We start from the raw sequence: 6,274 nt of genomic DNA, 5'->3' as shown, positions 1-6,274 counted from the left end.
GACATTGCTTAGTGGACAATAAATGTTATTTGTCAACAAGTAGGTATTGCTGTGTCCACATACAATATTAATTTAAAATGTTAAATTATTATTCACTTTACATTAATAAGCCATTCTTACTATATTGAAATAAATGACTTAACCTTGGAGTCTCCATTGTTAACTATCAGGCACAACCAATAATAGGCCACCCGCACCCATCTATTTACTAAGTGCAAAGGGACAGAGGTGGAGATCCTTGAAACATCATAAGTGAGTTTCTGTACAGGTTCTTGCTCTCATTCTGAACGTCGAAGTACAGGAGCTTCTTTATTCTCAGGGCTCTCAGCACTAACGGCTGCAGGACAGTCAATGATTTCCCTCTTGGCAGGTTGCATGTCATTTCCCATATCCTCTGCAGATGGAACTGTTGCCAGCACAGAGTGCCCGAGGCAAAGCAACAGCGGGTCCGTTGCCCGGTGTGCTTCGCGTCAATAAACACACCAGGTGGAGAAGCAAACAAAATTTATTTGGGATCCCAAAGCGGTGCAAGGAGACAGGCACGTCTCAGATCAAGCACATTAACAGGAACAGTTTTTCTTCTTTTATACATTTTGCAGTTAAGCCTCACCCCCCCCTTTCCGCTCTAGCCCTCCCTTTCTCCCCCCCATTCCTCCCTCTACCCCTCCCATCCCTGGTAATAGTTAAGTCATTCTTGGCAGCTATAAGCCTAGCTTGTTAGTAACTTCTTTAAACCGTTATCTTGTCCTTTTTCCCTTCAGCCAGAAACATGCAGGACTCATTATTACTGCTTGAGCAGGGGGTTGCACACAGATAACTGGTTGCTTACATATTCCAATTGCACCTGGCTTTTGAGGTTGATTAGAGTTTAAACATGGAAGGATAGAGTTTGGTTCACTTAGGCCTAGTGCAGGAAGGCTTCATTGACACTTAGTGGCCTTCCACCCTCCCAAGTTACCTAGGGTGAGGCCTAGTGACGTCAACAACTCCCTCCTTTGAGAATACTCAACAAGCTTTTGGCTGAGTTTTCTCATATTCTGTGGACAAGATATGATTAAGTGCTATGAAGCTGGGGTTTTCAATGAGAGGGTATGCCGGGATTTTTGAGGAACGGGGGGGCACAAAGCTTACGGAGGAGCATTTTAAAACAAGCAATTAGGAGGAGGGTGACCAGGCACAATACCACACCGGTGAGGAGGAGACGCACAAGGCCACCCCCCAGTCCTCCTAGGTTGGGCAACCAACTTCAAAGGGAATTGAAAACTGTGGGTTTCCTTTCCTGGGCCTTCCACTGCTCGAAAGCCTGTTTGGCCGACAGGACGTGCTTGTTAATGTCCTGTGAGTTTTCCAGGACATAAGCTTCTTCCTTAATGGGCTCTGAGGTGGCATACAAAGATTTACGCTGCCTGGGGCGGCCAGGGGTTGTCCCTTAATGCATACTGGGATTCAATGGTACAGTTTTGTGACAAGGGGGTACCCGAGGTATTTCTTCCCCTACTGAACCATCCCCAACAGATATCTGACCAATTTTGGGGAACTACCCTTCAGGGTAACCCTGCTGCGTGGTGCGGGACTTGGGAGCATACTCAGCAGTTAGAGAGGTTAAACTCTTGGGCAAAGCAAACCTTCAAGGACTCATATGTGTTTGTTTCCAAGTTAGTAGGGATCCCTTTCCATCCCACATGTGCCTGGGGGGAACGGGAGGTAACGAAAGGAGTGTCCCTATGGCAAAGAGTACCACTGTGGCAGACCCTGGACCTGAACTCATGCTGGGCAGGTGACCCTAGGGCCTAACAATTACAATTTTTTAAATACTTACAAAATATCAATTACTAATAGTAGGCAGATTAAAAACAAAAGGACCAGGCCACCAGGTTAGGCCGGCCCTGTGAGAGTAAACACAACCAACGCTTAGAGTTTTCACGGGGAGTGCGCTGCGACTGTCCAAAGAGACCACAGGGCATTCCCAGCAGATCTTATTGTTTTTTTGAATAACAGTTTAAGTCCCAGGTCATCGCTGGTAGTCCTTTTCCGTAGGCTGGACGGTCCACCGTTCAGGAGCGGGCACTGCCTTCAGACAGGAGTGATGAATCCAGTTCTTGTGTCCCTTGACCTTTGCTGCTGTGTGGGAGACCAGCAGGACGGTGTGGGGTCCCTTCCACTTCTCTTGGAGAGGCTAGTCCTTCCAGGTCCGAACGAGAATGGAATCGCCTGGCTGCAAGGAGTGGACAGGGGCATCCAGTGGGAGAGGCTGCAAATCTCTGCTATACCTGTGGAGAGAACAGAGAACAGCAGACAGAGAGCACATATACTGAGATAAAAAGCCACACCCCATTTCCCACTTCCCTGCCGGAACCGGTGTACCGTTCATAGGCCATGCCCTTCCAAACATAATCTCGAAGGGACTGAGCCCTAACCTGCCCTTTGGGAGAGCGCGAATGCAGAGCAAAACAAGGGGTAAGGCATCAGGCCACTTAAGGGAAGCCTCTTGGCAGACCTTTGAGAGGTGCCGCTTAAGTGTCTGATTTGTGCGTTCCACTACTCCACTGGCCTGCAGTCGCCATGGAGTGTGGAGCTTCCAGGGGATTTGCAGGGCATCCGATATCTTCTGGTCGAGGGTTGTTCTTTTGGCAGACTAGACATTCAGCCTGTACCTGGGAGGCCAGGGGTCTAACAGCCTCCCTGCCAGCGTATAATTCTTTGATTCTTCACCAGGGTCAGTTCTTAATGTCTTTTGTAGTCAGGAATTCCTGGACTTTGTGGTTTCAGTGAAGCAAGTGTTCCTTCTTCTCTTTTCCTGAAACAGTGTGGTTCAGCATCATACAGGGGAGAGGTTACTAGCACATCACCCTGTCTTTAAATAGGCTTATCATCAGTCGGAGAATCCTCCCGAGGTGGAGGGGTCTTTTTACAGTGAGAAGCCTGGGTCCAGGTGGGCAGTCCTTGGTACTTCACAGCGGTGTTGGTGGTTAACAGGACTTGGAAAGGGCCTTTCCAGTGTGGAGCCAAAGAAGTTTTTCGTTGATGGACTTTACGTAGACTCAGTCTCCTTGTTTCAATGAATGGCAGGGCTGCTAGGGTCTTTGGGTAGCACTTCTTTTATCTGTGAGAAAAGAAACCTAACACATTTCATTAATGCCTGACAGTGTTTTGCAGATCTCATAGTTGCTTGGGCCCATTCAGGCCCCCCCTTTTCTTGGCTGTCGGCCAAGTCTTAGCTCTGGGCAGTGTCCTTGGATGGTGCCAGCATCTTATCTTTGGACTGAGCTTGCTAGCTATATTTTTTCCCTCAGTTAACTCATTCTGTTCTTTTTCCTTCTCTCCTTCTTGGCTTCTTTTAACTTACAAAGGAAACTTCCACTCTTCACTCATACACCTTTTCCCAACAGTGAACACATACACATTGCCATTATGAACTTTTCCAGTAAAATAACTTCTATACAGAGCTTTGGAGCAACAAACCAGGACGAGCACACCCACTTTTGAGGAGTCCAACAAAGTTCAGGAGGCTCACAGTGGCTTTAAGGCAAGGGATGAGACCCACAGCAGCAATTAACAAGTCATCCACATATTGCAGGAGGAGGACCCTGTCCTCATTGTCCCGCTCCTCCAAGTCTCTGGCCAGGGCCTGGCCAAACAGAGTGGGGGAATTTTTAAATCCCTGGGCCAACACTGTCCAGCAAAGCTGCTTTTTAACCCTCCTTTTGTCTTCCCACTTGCTCCACTCTGGGGCTTGCATGTCTGAGGGCTCAATTGCAAGGGTCATTATCCAGGCATTCTCTGCAGGTAAGGTGAGGTTTATTTCATCTTGGGTGAAATGCAGGGTGGCTCCTAAGCAACAAAGCAGGTCCCGTCCTAGTAGAAGTGTTGGACAATCGGGGAGGTAAACCAGTTTGTGAGATAGAGTTCTGTTTCCCAAAGCACATTCCGCTGGGGCATATACTGGGCACTTGGTTCCTTTCCCTGTGGCACCCACCACAGTGAGGGACTCTGACACAGGCAGCTGCAGAGGTTGGTTTACGGCTGTTCGTGCAGCTCCAGAGTCTATTAAAAAGTCTATGTCCGAATCTCCCACCCGCATGTTTACTCGGGGTTCCAGGGGCAGGATAGTCCGTCTCCCCTGACACTCCTATTCTTGATCCTTCGCTGTCATTATAGGGGTAGCTTCCCTTTCGGGGCACTCATTTCTCCAATGTCCCTCCTTTCGGCATCTGGCACACTGGTTGCAACCCAGACGCCTTTCCTGTGAGCCAGGGCGCCCACGTCCTCTTATTCCTTGGCCCCTTCCACCTTCCTGGAATTTTCCCCTGCCACCGGCCTGTACTGCTGTGACCATCATTTTCGCTTGCCTCTTTTCCTTTTCTTAAGACACAACCTGATTATGCTCCACCTCAGACAGCAGGGTCTGCATAAGGACATTACAATCATCCCAGTCAGGCTTACAGCTAGCCAGGCACCCTTCAAAGACCGAGATAAACTTGCTTGGGTTCGTAGAGAATTCCCCTGCCTGTGCCTTAAAGGCTGCTAGGTCCACCGGGTTAAAAGGCACATGGGTGTAAACCTGCATAGTAGTGGCCTGATTCCTATCTGAGCCATGTCTGGACACCACAGTCTCAGTGATCAACGGATAAAATTCCACCGAGGGGGCAATCTCTGGGACCTGAGACACCTTGTCTTTATATGGTGGGGGTGTGATAGCCGAAGGGGACACCGGACCTGCCATTACAGCTGTGGGGGGGTTCTGGGGACTAACAGTAGCTACTACCGAACCTGTCGGAGTCAAATTACACTTTTGCAAAATATCTAACCTATCTCTTAACAACATAAACAACTGTACATACATATGTTCATTCCATTTACCCATTTGCTGACAAAACAGAAGTAATTGAAGGATTGTATTATAATTAAGTGATCCTTCCGGTGGCCACCTTTCCTGGTCCTCTAGCTGATATTGAGGCCAGTCTACTGTACAGAACCTTTTCAGTTTACTTTTAACCAACGGATCCGATCCAAACACTTTCCAGTTCACCAGAATGCATTCCAAGGGTGTACACCTTACCCTGCCTGCCATACTCTGTCCCTGCCCCGTAGGGAGACACTGGGCGTCCCCAGGTCATAACAGGTAGACACTGGGCGTCCCCAGGTCAAGACAGATAAAGTCCCCACTGGACTTTTCCTACCTTATCCAAGGGTCCGGTTCTGCACCGTCGCCCTATCCACGGGACCGGTTCCCCACCGTCGCCCGCAGCTGCTTCTCCACTACTCGAGCGCGTTGCACCGTTGTGCCCTCCGGGGTCGACCAAACCACGTCTCCGCCGAGGCCCCCGGTAAAGTCACCGGTGCGCGCTGGGCGTCGGTCGTCGCCGCAATCTGTCGACCTCCGAGAGGGGTCCGGGCAAGGCTAAATTTCAGCCTCGTGCCCCACGTTGGGCGCCAAAACTGTTGCCAGCACAGAGTGCCCGAGGCAAAGCAACAGCGGGTCCGTTGCCCGGTGTGCTTCGCGTCAATAAACACACCAGGTGGAGAAGCAAACAAAATTTATTTGGGATCCCAAAGCGGTGCAAGGAGACAGGCACGTCTCAGATCAAGCACATTAACAGGAACAGTTTTTCTTCTTTTATACATTTTGCAGTTAAGCCTCACCCCCCCCTTTCCGCTCTAGCCCTCCCTTTCTCCCCCCCATTCCTCCCTCTACCCCTCCCATCCCTGGTAATAGTTAAGTCATTCTTGGCAGCTATAAGCCTAGCTTGTTAGTAACTTCTTTAAACCGTTATCTTGTCCTTTTTCCCTTCAGCCAGAAACATGCAGGACTCATTATTACTGCTTGAGCAGGGGGTTGCACACAGATAACTGGTTGCTTACATATTCCAATTGCACCTGGCTTTTGAGGTTGATTAGAGTTTAAACATGGAAGGATAGAGTTTGGTTCACTTAGGCCTAGTGCAGGAAGGCTTCATTGACACTTAGTGGCCTTCCACCCTCCCAAGTTACCTAGGGTGAGGCCTAGTGACGTCAACAGAACCATACTAGCTTCTAAACCATTTGCCTCTTCAGGCGGTGCCAGCAGGCAGGGGTTATCATGCTGTATTTTTGACTGATCGTGTGGTTTTTGGAATGATGGTGTGTTTTGACTGATGGTATTTTTGACATGACTGTGCTGCTGTAAGCTTGTAAGTGCAGACACGGCCTAAGTATGCAGTGCCATACGCTTTGTGGGGCAGAAGTACTTTTCTGTGAGTCTGTGAGGTGTCAGAGGAGCTCCATGGAGCCTGAA

The 6,274-nt window shown here is 49.3% G+C and overlaps 1 long non-coding RNA gene across 1 annotated transcript; it reads right to left on the bottom strand.

Moving 5' to 3' along the window:
- Nucleotides 1-489: 489 nt before the first annotated feature.
- LOC135977505 (uncharacterized) lies at nt 490-6,018 on the bottom strand. Its single transcript, XR_010594968.1, has 2 exons — nt 5,181-6,018; nt 490-2,270 (listed from the first exon to the last, which is right to left on the bottom strand). It is a non-coding gene; the product is annotated as an uncharacterized LOC135977505 (long non-coding RNA).
- Nucleotides 6,019-6,274: the final 256 nt, after the last annotated feature.

The sequence above is a fragment of the Chrysemys picta genome, unplaced genomic scaffold (assembly GCF_011386835.1).
Source record: "Chrysemys picta bellii isolate R12L10 unplaced genomic scaffold, ASM1138683v2 scaf1, whole genome shotgun sequence".
Taxonomy (NCBI): Eukaryota; Metazoa; Chordata; order Testudines; family Emydidae; genus Chrysemys; species Chrysemys picta.
This window is presented reverse-complemented; position numbering and strand designations above follow the sequence as displayed.